This window comes from Enhydra lutris, unplaced genomic scaffold, assembly GCF_002288905.1.
Source record: "Enhydra lutris kenyoni isolate GAN:26980312 unplaced genomic scaffold, ASM228890v2 scaffoldscaffold48, whole genome shotgun sequence".
NCBI lineage: Eukaryota > Metazoa > Chordata > Mammalia > Carnivora > Mustelidae > Enhydra > Enhydra lutris.
This window is the reverse complement of record NW_019154132.1, coordinates 12176634-12189284: the sequence shown is the minus strand read 5'-3', so window position 1 is coordinate 12189284 and position 12651 is coordinate 12176634.

Genomic DNA, 12651 nt, shown 5'->3' with positions numbered 1-12651 from the left:
TTAACTAGTTTTTTTTTAAAGATTTTATTTATTTATTTATTTAGTTGACAGAGAGAAGACAAGTGAGAAAGGGAACACAAGCAGGAGGAATGAGAAAGGGAGAAGCAGGTTTCCCACTAAGCAGGGAGCCCAATATGGGGCATGATCCCAGGACCCTGGGGTCATGGCCTGAGCCGAAGGTAGACACTTAACCACTGAGGCACCTAGGTGCCCCCCCGCAATTAGTTTTCTTAGCAGACAGATAAGAAAACAGTTATTGGGGTCCAAATGGCCCATTTGGCTTCCTTTATATCCATACACTCTTTTTTTACAATCTTACTTCTCATTTCCTTATTCTTCCGAATCAAGACTGCATTCATCGTGGAGTATTTGGAGACTGATGCTATCATAGCTCTGTGCTCATGTTTTCAAGCCAGCTTTGAGATTCTTGATAAGACATGCTATCAAAAGTTCAAAATATTTTTCTTATATTAATAGGCAACACAAATAAAAATTGTTCTCAAGGGTCAGAAAGACCATTACATCAATCAACTCCACACTAGGGAGAGAAAAAGAATCTATGGATGGACAAACCCACTATATTAAGACTTTATTGAGAGTCTCAAGCTCAACTTAAAAAGGGGATTTGGATATTAAAAGCAAACAGGAAGTCACATTTTTGGGAAATGTGGAGAAATTCAAATCCTAAACAGTGGCAAAATTCTGTGTTCACAAAAGTTGAGTGGGCTCTAAACTTGGCAAACATGCTCTTAGAGCCCCCTTTCAAAGAAGGAAAATGCTTTTAAAAGGCAAAAAACAAAGGCATCTTGGCCATTAAAATGCCTTTTTTTTTTTTTCAAAATAAAGACTGATGAGTTATGTATAAAGGAATCAAAAACACATGGATTAAGCTTTACTTAAAACAAACATAGGTTTAAATGTGGGGAGAAAGCTATGAGCACAGTTTGTTAAGAGCTTCCTTCAATCCCAAATATTTGCAAAAAGGGTTGCCTTTTCCAGAGCACAAGTTTTCTATGTCTGGTTTGATGGTATTATTCACTAGAAATTGCCATAGTATCCTTCTTGCCCAACTACAGCTGCCACTTGCTCTCTTGTTTGTCTTCCCCATATTATAATTGACTGTTTTCTATGCCATGCTAATTAATGCTCATTTACAAAAGCAGACTCATAGAGCAGCAAATAGGCAGCTCCATGTTCTTGAATTGGAGGCATGTTCTGTGCCTGAACAGTGCCTATAAACATTACCAGGTGCATCTTTTAGGCATTGTTTCCAGAATGGCCATCTCACAATGCTTCTGATGCCTCTCCAACCACTTGGGCTAAATTGGTTTCATGTGCCATTCACTCTAATTTCGTGGAAGGCTGGTTTTTCTCTGGCAATGGGTGACATTTTCCTGGCCCGGCAATCACATGCCTAGAAGGTTTCTACTCTTGCATGAAGGCAATTTCTGGCCAAAGGAGCCTGGCTGACATGCTAGAGGCTCAGATTCTCCAGACACACAGAGCGCAGACAGAGAGCAACTGGCGCCATGCTGCACATTCCCACCCATCTTCAGCATTCCCAGCACATTAGGGTGAGTCAAAGGTCTTCCCTTTGTTTTCAACAAGTGAAATTAGGTCTCCAGGATTTAAATGCTGAGTTAGAGTTCAGATCACAGAGTAAATGGGGAGATTGGAATATAATCATCTAAGTTAAATAATGGGAACATAGGGTCTCTAACTGGAATGCACTGGAATGGCCTAGAAAGCTTTAAAAAATGTTGATGCTTGAGTCCCATGCTGCAGAGATTCTAACATAATCGTACCACTATGTAGTCTGGGTATCTAGATTTGTTAAAGCTCTCCAGATGATTCCACTGGGCAGCCAAGGTAGAAAACCTCTTTACTAGGGCTTCAGGGTTGATTATCATAATGAAGCTAAGTATGGGGACATAGTCAGGATACTCAAAACTGGTTGCATATTAGAACCACTTGAGGTGATTTTTGAACAATGAATACTAATGCCTAGATTTATCCTCAGAATTTCTGATTTAGTTATATAATACTATAGTCTAAGCTTTATTCTAAATGTAAGATATATATATATATATACACACACACATATAATATAATATGCCCTGGTCTAAGTGTGTTCTAAGTTATTGGCCCAAGCGCTATTCTAAGTGGATATATATATCTAACAGATAATATATAAAGCCTATAAATTAGCTGCTTACAATGGCAATAAGCCTATAAAACTAGTTACTTACAGTAGCTACCTTCAAAATGACCCCAAGTGATCCTTGCTTATTGGTCAAGGGTGTAGTCTACTCCCACATTGAATCAGGGTTGATCTGTATGGCCAGTGAAATACTGTGGGAGTGATGGCATATGACCTTAAGGCTAAGTTATGAAATGCATTACAAGTTCCACCTTGGTCTCTTGGGTTGCTTGCTTTGGAGAAAATCAGATGGTATGCCATCGTGGACTCCCAAGCAGTCCAGCAGAGAGGACTGGGGACAGAAACCAAAGATTTCTGCCAACAATAAGCACCATTTCGTCATTCATGTGAGCAAAGCACCTTGGAAATGGGTCCTCTAGTCCTAATTGAGCCATCATGTGACTGCAGCCCTCAATTAAAGAAACCTGTGCTGGAAACACCAATCGAAGCTGCTTCTGCAGAAAAACCATAAAAGATGTCCTAAGCTATTAGTTTTTCAGGTTATTTGTTATGCAGCATTAAGATGATACTGAAATTATTCTTATTTTACAGTTGGGGAAACTGAGTCATGGAGTAGTTAATAAAAGTAATATTGTAGAGCTATAGAGAGTATATTTGGGAACTAAATTAGGTAATTTGTTTTCAAAATCTGTACTCTTAAAAATGATGCAATAAAGTTGCTCATGCACATTGTTATGTATTGCTCGATGGAGAAAGTTCAATGGCAATAATAAGCCAAAGAAAGTAGATTCATGCAGACATCCTACATGTTGTGCCTGCATTGCCAATTGTTTCAAAGTTATTAGACCATCAAAATGCTATCCTTCCCCTAGTCATTTTCTACACTTTCTATTCTTTCCTGTGGCCCACAGCTTTGAAGGAGTTCTCAGAAGATCATCCATTCCAGCCCTTTGGTTATTTTGGTTTGCTTTTCTTTCTTTCTTTCTATCTTTCTTTCTTTCTTTCTTTCTTTCTTTTTTCTTCTTTCTTTACCAATACTACAAAACACAGGAAGTCTATGTTGCAGATGGGTCAAAAAATATATGCTCATATCTAAAATGTTTTCTGCTTTAAGTCTTTGTTTAGGTTTTACGATCTTTGAGAACTAGCAGCTGTTTATATTTTAAAGAAATCCTTCTCTTGGTATAGAAAAAGCCCAGATGTTTAAGAGGAAGAAAGACCTTGGCCCTGTCTCTGCTGTGTAACTTTGGGCAAAGCATTGGATGCCCACTTGCCACTCTCAGAGATGCTAATTAGACTGTACTTGGATGGGGGCTAGGTGTGGGGTTTTGTGAAGCCTTCTATAGAGTCCAATGTGCATCCAGAATTGCAAACTACTGCTATCACTCCTAGTACTCTGGCTTTCCTTACTTGTTAAGTGCAGGTAATAATACTGGGGATTGGTGTTTTTTGTGAGGATTAATGATAAGTAATTCAGAAGAAGCTCCAAGCACGGTGTTTGGCACATGGCTGGTATATAACGAATGTTACCCATCAGTATTTGGGGTTTGTTTTAGAAATTTTATTGTGTTATACAAAGGTTTAATACTTGCTTAGATACATCCATTCATTTATTTTCCCTAGTGAGCCCTAATGCTTTTCTATTTAGAAATCCCTTTCCATCCATACAGCAAGTAAATTACATTTATCCCACCTGTCTGGAATTTATTTTAGCATATAAAGCAAAATGAGGCTAGGGCTTAAATTTTTTCCCAAAGAATTCATTTTCTCCTGACATGCACTGAATCCACACCTTCCCCCATTCACTGGTAATGCCTTCTTAGTTATATATTGGGGTTTGGGCATATACCAGCATCTATTTCTGGAACAATTACTCTTATAAATAGATCATTTCATTATTCTAGTCCTAGTTTTTAAATGCTTAATTTTTAAGGCTTTGTAACACCTTTAATATCTGTTGTATTAACACAAACATTTACCACCTTTCTTTTATTAAACATTTCTTCAATATTCTTGAATGAGGTACATTTTGAAAAAGCCAAGTTCTTACCCTGCCTAAGATCCTTCAGTGATTCCTCATCAGCTTACAGAGTGATTTAATTTCTCCCTTAAGGTACCCCAAATTGAAAGAAAAGTAAATTATTTACTCAGGATCGGGGGTATAATCCAAAGCAGTCTATCAGAAGGCCAATATTCCACTTGCCTAATGTTCTATTTTTAAAAAAAATCGAAGCAACTTTGCAATCTATTTTCCAATACATCTACTTTTTTTTTCAAGCACACAGTATTTTTAGAGCTGTTTTAGATTCACAGTAAAACTGAACAGAAGGTAGAGAGACACATCATTATCACCCAGAGTCCATAGTTTCCACGAGGGTTCACTCTTGGTGTTATACATTCTGTAGGTTTTGACAAATATGTCATGACCTATACCCACCATTAGAATATCACACAGAATGGTTTCACTGCCCTAAAAATCCCCCATGCTCTGCTATTCATCCCTCCCTCCTTCCTAACCCCTGGCAACTACTGATCTCTTTACTGTCTCTGTAGTTTTTCCTTTTCCAGAATGTCATCTAGTTGGAATCAAGCAGTGTGGAGCCTTTTGGGATTGGCTTCTTCCAATCTCAAAAGTAATATATAATATTACTATGTAATAATATGCAATATAATTTAAGTTATCTCTGTGTCTTTTCATGGCTTGGTAGCTCCTTTCTTTTTAGTGTTACTTTTTTTTCTTCAAATAAAATAGCACTTCAGTAGATATGATGTGTTTATCCTATTGCTTTAAGTAGCACTTGTCCCTTGTGCCTATCCTGTGTGTCCTGGGAGTAGCCCAGTTTGAAAACCAAGACTGATTGGAAAAATGCAAGTGCTGTATTATGACCTACTCAACCCTTTTTGATCTATCTCCTGTGCATCTTACAGACTCATTTTCTACCGTGCCTCAGATACACTCAAAAGGAACCACTATAAAACAATTTGAAGCTCCTTAATGACAGTGCTATGGATAACAATGATGATTATGATGATACAGTGGCTAATATCTTTTGAGTTCTTCCTATTTGCTATCTTGGCCACACATAGAACATGCATTAAGGTATATGGTCATTTTAAAATAAGTCCACAAATTCTTCGTTCCTCTTATTTTCCAAAGGTGGGGACTGAATCTCTTTCCCTTGAGTGTGGGTTACATCAGAGACTGGCAGAAGTGACAATAAGAGACTTTCACTATTTGGCCAAAAGGGCATTATAGCTTCCTCCCTGCTTTCTTTTTTGGGATCATTTGGAAGCCAGCCGCCATGTTGTTAGGACACTCAAGCAACCTTGGAAAGAGATTCATGTGGGGAGGAACTCAGACCTCCTGCCATGGGCTAGCAATGACTTGTCAGCCACATGAATGATCATTCTGGAATCAGATCCTCCAGCCTTAGTCAAGCCTATAAGACTACTACCTCAGATGACATGTGGACCATAACTCCCTGGGAGACCTCGAGCTAGAAGCACCCAGCTAAATCACCCCTGAATTCCTGACCCATAGAAACTATATGGGATACTAAGTGTTTAGTGTTGTTTCAAGTAGCTAGATTTGGGGTAAGGTGGTGTGCAGAAATCCACAACTAATAGAGCTTATTTAACCTTCATAGTAATCTGAGATAGTTTAATTATTAATCCCCATTTTCAGAAGAGGAAACTGAGGCATAAAATGATTAATTTACTTGTCCAAAGACACCCCCTTACCAACATACAAAATCAGGATCGGAACACAAATGGTCTGAGTGCAGAGCCCTCGACCATATTTCACACATGCATTCCATGTTTCCGTGCTTTTCCCCACAGTGAGTCCTCAGAACAGCTTATTCCTCCATCTTGGTTCAACCTTAACAAAGACTACAGAGGCTGAAGTAGAAAATGACAAAGGTCATTACACAAAGGGGAATTAAATTTACTTGAAAAGTCAAAGTAACCATGCTACTAAGCCTAGGAGAGCAAGGGAGAGTATATGCAGGTCATTTCATTTTACCTTCATGTGAAATTATGATAAATCATCCCTCCTTTTAGGACCCTATTAGGTGCCTGGTACTTGGTGAATTTGTCATATCTAGTTTTTACTGCAACTTTAGAGAATACTTATTCTTGCCCTCATGTTATAAATGAGAACACTGAAAAATATTAATATATTCCATATACAAAGAAGAAGTAGATGTCACACAAAGGCCCTATTAAAAAAAAAAAGAATGAAGGGGCGCCTGGGTGGCTCAGTGGGTTAAAGCCTCTGCCTTCGGCTCAGGTCGTGATCCCAGGGTCCTGGGATCGAGCCCCGCATTGGGCTCTCTGCTCAGCGGGGAGCCCGCTTCCCTCTCTCTCTCTCTCTGCCTGCCTCTCTGCCTACTTGTGATCTCTCTCTGTCAAATAAATAAATAAAATCTTAAAAAAAAAAGAATGAAGAACAAGAGTAGAAAGTGTCATAGAAGTACAAGAGTTAATCATCGTGGGGGGGAGTTCTACTGAAGTATTCAAGATAATGAAAACTGAAACAATAAATCCCTTACTAGCCAAATTAGCAGAGAATAATTTTCAGTGAAAAATCTGAGTGCTAGGATATAGCTCTGAAAACGGATCTCTCTTTTCTTTTCCTTTTTTTTTTTTTTTAGTGTCTTGTGCAAGTAATAAATTGCTACAATACTTATGGGAAGCAGTTTGATTACATGTATTAAGAATACCAAAAAGTTCGTGCCTTTGATCTAGTAACTCTATATCTACATATATATGCTAAAATAAGACTCAAAGAAGTAGGCAAATACCTTCATACCAGGTGTTTATGATAACTGTATTTAGAAGAGAAGAAAAAAAGGATGAAAACAAAATAAGTTAAATACCTCACAGAGAAATAATAAAATAAATGACTGCATCCATAAGACAGAAGATTATGTGGTCCTTAAGGGAGACATTTAAAAAAGTTTTAATAAAAATATTTAACAGATATTGAGACCAAAATATTCAGTCATTATAATGAAGTTGCTGAATTTAATTGAGAGATTAATTTTCATATTCTAGTGTATCTGCATTTGGGGATTATTAGTGGTGTATTAGTTTCCAATGGGTGTCCCAAAAAGTACAACAAACTGAGTGGCTTAAAACAATGTAAACCTATGGTTTCACAGTTCTGGAGGAAGGGAGTTTGACATCAAGTTGACAACTGAGTCATGCTCTGTCTCAAGCTTCCTTTCTTGCTTCTTCCAGTGTCTGGCACCATCAGGCATCCCTAGGCTTGTGGCTGCATCACTCCAGTCTCTGTGTTTGTCTTCTCATGTCTTCTCCCTGCCTTGTCTCCTCATAAGAACACTGGTCATATGAATTAGGAACCCAGTCTACCCCAATGTGATTTCATCGTAACTAATCACATCTGCAAAAACCCTGTTTCCAAACAAGATCACATTCCGAGGTACTAGAGGTTAAGACTTTAACATATCTTTCCCCCCCCTTTTTTTTTTTGAGGGGGAGGGAACGATTCAACCCAATACAAAATGAAGATATATGATACAAGACATAGTCACTGATCTTGGTTCACTGAAGAGTTGTGATAATAGGTATTGGTCCAGAGATGTCTTCAATCATCTCCTGTTATTGTCCTGAATGAATCTGGGTGGCAGTTAGCCCAGCTGTTAAAAAGCATCCACCCTTATGTGGTATCAATAGTTGTCGTGCAACTAGCCTAGCATCTGTGTCCTTGCTTTGCCTTACTTTGGATTCTGGCATCTTGGTTTATAAGCCTTTGCACGCTCAGTTAATTAGATGAGAAAGTGAGACCACACATCCACTGTCATTGCAAATCAAGAAAAGGACACATACATACTCATGCCTCTCAGCCTTTTAAAACACGAGATTTAGGGGCCTGGATGGCTCAGGTGGTTAAGCAACTGCCTTCAGCTCAGGTATGATCCCAGAGTCCCAGGATCGAGTCCCACATTGGCTCCCAGCTCTGCAGGGAGTCTGCTTCTCCCTCTGATCTTCTTCCCTCTCATGCTCTCTCTCACTTTCTCTATCAAATAAATAAATAGATAAAGTCTTTTAAAAAATGAGATTTACACATATTGGTAGTGTCTCCAGCAATTCTTCCCCTTCATGCTGCACAAACTCTTAGTAAACCTAAAGACTTTAGTACACATGAAACCATTTCTGTAAATTAATATCCTATTTTAAAAGAGGGCTTTTAAATACACAAGCCCTTCCCTAGTTCCCCTTCCTGACAATAGAGAATATCTCAAGTTATTTGTAATTTGAAGGACCCATCAGACCTTCATGGAGTTTATGATAATCAAAATGAGTATTATTCTTTGCTACTTTCGTGTGGATGTTCATCCATCGCATGCCAAGTTAAAATGGTTTGTACATACTTTAGAAAATACCAAGAGTGGTAATCTAGGGTAAATGTGAATGAAGGCAATGTTTCAAAAAGACATTGAGACCCAATACAATTTAAAAGATTTTTTTCTTTAGAGACCATGACTGAAGTAGAGGGTCTTACATAAGTCATCTTACCTAATCTTCTTGAGGTTACTGTGCCAAAGCAATCAACAAATTGAGTTCCTCTACCACGTACAATAGCATACAACAGACTAGAAGCTTCTTAGTGAACTTTAAAGCTCTTTTTATGAAATACCTGAAGAATTACCTGCTTTTCACTGTGTCCTCCACTTCACATTGCTTTGCTTCCAGTATCCTCCTACACTTTTAAATGAAGAACTATGGAGAAAAACTTTCTAAGGCCATTTATGTTTTGGCCCCTAACTCAGTTGTATGCCTCATGTCCTACTTCTCCCATCCTTGATTTGCATGCTCCAATCTACAGGTTGTTCTGCCATTTCTAAAATAGGAACTGTGGGGGCACCTGGGTGGCTCAGCGGGTTAAGCCTCTGCCTTCGGCTCAGGTCATGATCTCAGGGTCCTGGGATCGAGCGCCACATCAGGCTCTCTGCTCAGCAGGGAGCCTGCTTCTCCCTCTCTCTCTCTCTCTGCCTGCCTCTCTGCCTTCTTGTGATCTCTGTCTCTCTGTCAGATAGATAAATAAAATCTTAAAAATAAAATAAAATAGGAACTGTGCATGTCTATGTCACTTTCCAAACCACTCCTTCTGGTTAAAATGACCACAACTTTTCTATGACTAAGGGGCAGAAAGCAAATTATCCATTAAAATGAAAAATGTTCTATCTCTGTACAACTTTTTTGAATTCCCCAGAATTAGTATTTTTTTTTTCGTTAAACATTTTAGAGTGGGTCTAAGTGAAAGAAAAAGTTCTCCACCAGTTCCTCTGATCCCTGGTTCCATTCCCAAGAGATAACCATGTTTAACCTTTTGCATTTAGATCTGTTGTTTATTGCCACATTTCTAAGTAAGGTTGATTTGTCACTGTTCAGCATTATTGTTTGACCACTGCTATGAAAGAGGAGGATTTAGCTCTTATACTTTTTCCTATTTCCCTGAAGGTCCTAAGTTTTTCAGGTAGATTTTTGTTATTTTTTAGATTCATCTACTATTTTTATGACTTTAATATGTATAAAGTCTCTACTTTCAGTTGCACCAACATTAAGCACTATATCTTGAATCACCAGTTTGTAAAGTGAAGAATTAGGACTTGAACAAGGACTTACAAGCTGGATGAGCCCTGGTAAACCACTGGGACTTTAACTTGTGACTCCAAAGGGCCACACTCTAGGAAAAGCAGTGAACCAGAAATAGGATGAAACTGAAACCCAGCTCTGGAAAAATCTCAGTCCCTCAGAAGTGGACACAGATCCTCTTTAGAAAGACATAACATTATCCTAGGACTCAATTAATTCTGTAATTCTTCATAAACAATGTCTAGCACACAAACCAAAAACACCAGAAATAAGAGAGACAATAATTGAGAGAAGAGGAAGAGGAAGAAGAAGGAGAGGATGAAGAGGAAGAAGAAAGAAAAGGAGGGGGAGGAGAAGGAGGAGGAGGAGGAGAAGAAAAAGAAGAAAGAGAAAAAGAAGGAGAAGGAGAAGGAGAAGAAGGAAAGAGAAGGAGGAGGAAGAGGCAAGTGAGGAGGATAAGGGGGAGGAGAATATCACAAGGATACAGAAATAGTTATCACACACAAACTTTAAAATAATTGTGCTTGATATGTTCAAGGAATTAAAAGACAAGACTGAGAATTTTAGCAGAGATATGGAAACCATAAAAAAAGGAAAATCAATAAAGAGCACTTAGAATATTTTGATTGAAAAATATTGCTTACTATAAAATCAACTAATATGATTGTACATAAAATAGATTCTATGCCTTTAAATGTGCCACTCAAGTTGAAATGAAAGTAAGAACAAGAATAAATGAAACCTCTTTCCTTTCACCATATGTGAATTTTTTTCACCACACTTGAATTCCTCTAAACCATGCGAATGTTTGTTTGCTTCATATTTAGATTATAATTAGTTTATTGGTTCTTCCTATAGTTTTTAATAGTCATCTTTTGCCCTGTTTTTGTTGAGTATAGAAATATAAGTCACCTCTACTACATGAATGAAATATTCCAACTTATTAATTGCATCATGAAATTAAATGCACAGTATTTTCATTTTGAAATGATCTTTTTTCTCAGATGAACAGATATTCATGTTGGAACTTGGACCTAATGTTTTCTTTGTCTGCTGCATGGTTACCTCCCAGTAATTCTTTTGTACACTCAAATTAGCTCCCCTTTTCTTCAAATCCATGATATTTTTGTGTATTCTTCTCCTGTATTGCTAATTTATTCTCATACAACTTTTACAACTATGGTGCATGGGTGTTAAACTTTCTAAATCTTTGCATTTCTGAAAATTCAGAATGCAGACTTCTAGACCATCTTATTATCTAAACTACTTTGGGATTTTAACATAACGTGTCTGGTATTGCTATTTTTTTTTTTATTTTTAGTCAAGCACTTAATCTGAAGATTGATGATATTACGATATTATAACTTTTAGTTCTTAGAACATTTCTTTCTTTCATTCTCTCCCTCCCTCCCTCTCTCTAGTTTTCTCTCTCTTCCCCCCCCATTTCTTTCTCTTTCCTTCTCTCTCTCTCTCTCCCCCCCTTCCCTCTCTCTTTTATTTTGGAATTTTTATTAACCAGATGTTGGACCTATTAAATTCATCTTTGAAGTCTCATCAGTTTTCTTAATTTTCATTTCTTTATCTTCCTATTTTCTTCTGCCCTTCTTTGCTGCTTCTTATTTAACAATATTTTTAATACTTTTGTTTTCTGAATTTTTCTTTTTGTCAGAGAATTGTATTCATAATCTAAAATGCAATGTTATCTCCAATCACTATCACAGTAAAATGCAAAAAGCAAATCCTTTATATTTCTCTTCTCTTATCTTTTTTCTGTCATTTGTGCTATTTATCATTTGTAGCATTTATCCTTATCACTACTTGTTTTTTTGTTGTTGCTTTTCATAAAATCTGTTGATTCTTAATTATCTAGTTATATTTTTGAAGGCTACATATTGTTTCAAAGATTACATGTTTCACATTAGGAAACATCAATTTTCTCTGCCATTACTTAACTTTCTGTTTAAACCATATGAAATTTTATAATCTTAGTTCTTCTCTAGATAATGCATTCCTTGAAAGCAGAAATTGTGTATAATTCATTTTTTATAATCAATACCAAACAAATGCATGGGTCATAGTGAAGACTTAATAAATTAAAAACTAAATAAATAAGAATAAAAGCTTTGCAATTTCCCCCACAAACTTCCTAAATGCACTAGAATAAATGCTTTTGGAAATTTGATTGTGCTAAGTTATAGATTGACTTGAAACCCATCTTTGGTTATTTCTCTTTCTTCTGACTATTGGAAGATAAAGTATAATTTACTTTAAATTATAATTATCTGAACCCTTATATTCTTTTTGAAAAATATTCCACCTGCCCTATTAATAGCCTGCATTTAAAAACAGGAGAGGTTTTGAGTTCTTATATTTTTGTTCCAAAGAGAAAACCATTTGGTGAATGCCTTACTAAGAATGGCATCTAAAAGAATCAATAGACAAATCAGGAAACTCTAGAATACCTGTGATATAATTTTCTTTTAGTTACAAATATTAAAAATAAAATATTTAAAAATTTTTCACCTTACGGGGCACTTGGGTGGCTCAGTCAAATATCTTTCTTCAGCTCGTGTCATGATCCCAGGGTCCTGGGATCAGAGCCCCACACTGGAGTCCCTGCTCCATGAGGCGTCTGCTTCTCCCTCTGTATCCTTTCCTACTCTCCACCTCAAATAAACAAATGAATAAAATCTTTTTAAAAAAAGGTTTTCACCTTACGATCTAATTTTCACGCTTATTTAATGTAAAACTATTTCCAGATATACTAAAATGAATTTGGGGGAAATTCCATGGATAGAGTTTCCTTAATTATATAATAATCTCCCATTTCTATTGACAATTTGTAGAGGTTAAAAGTTGCTCTTAAG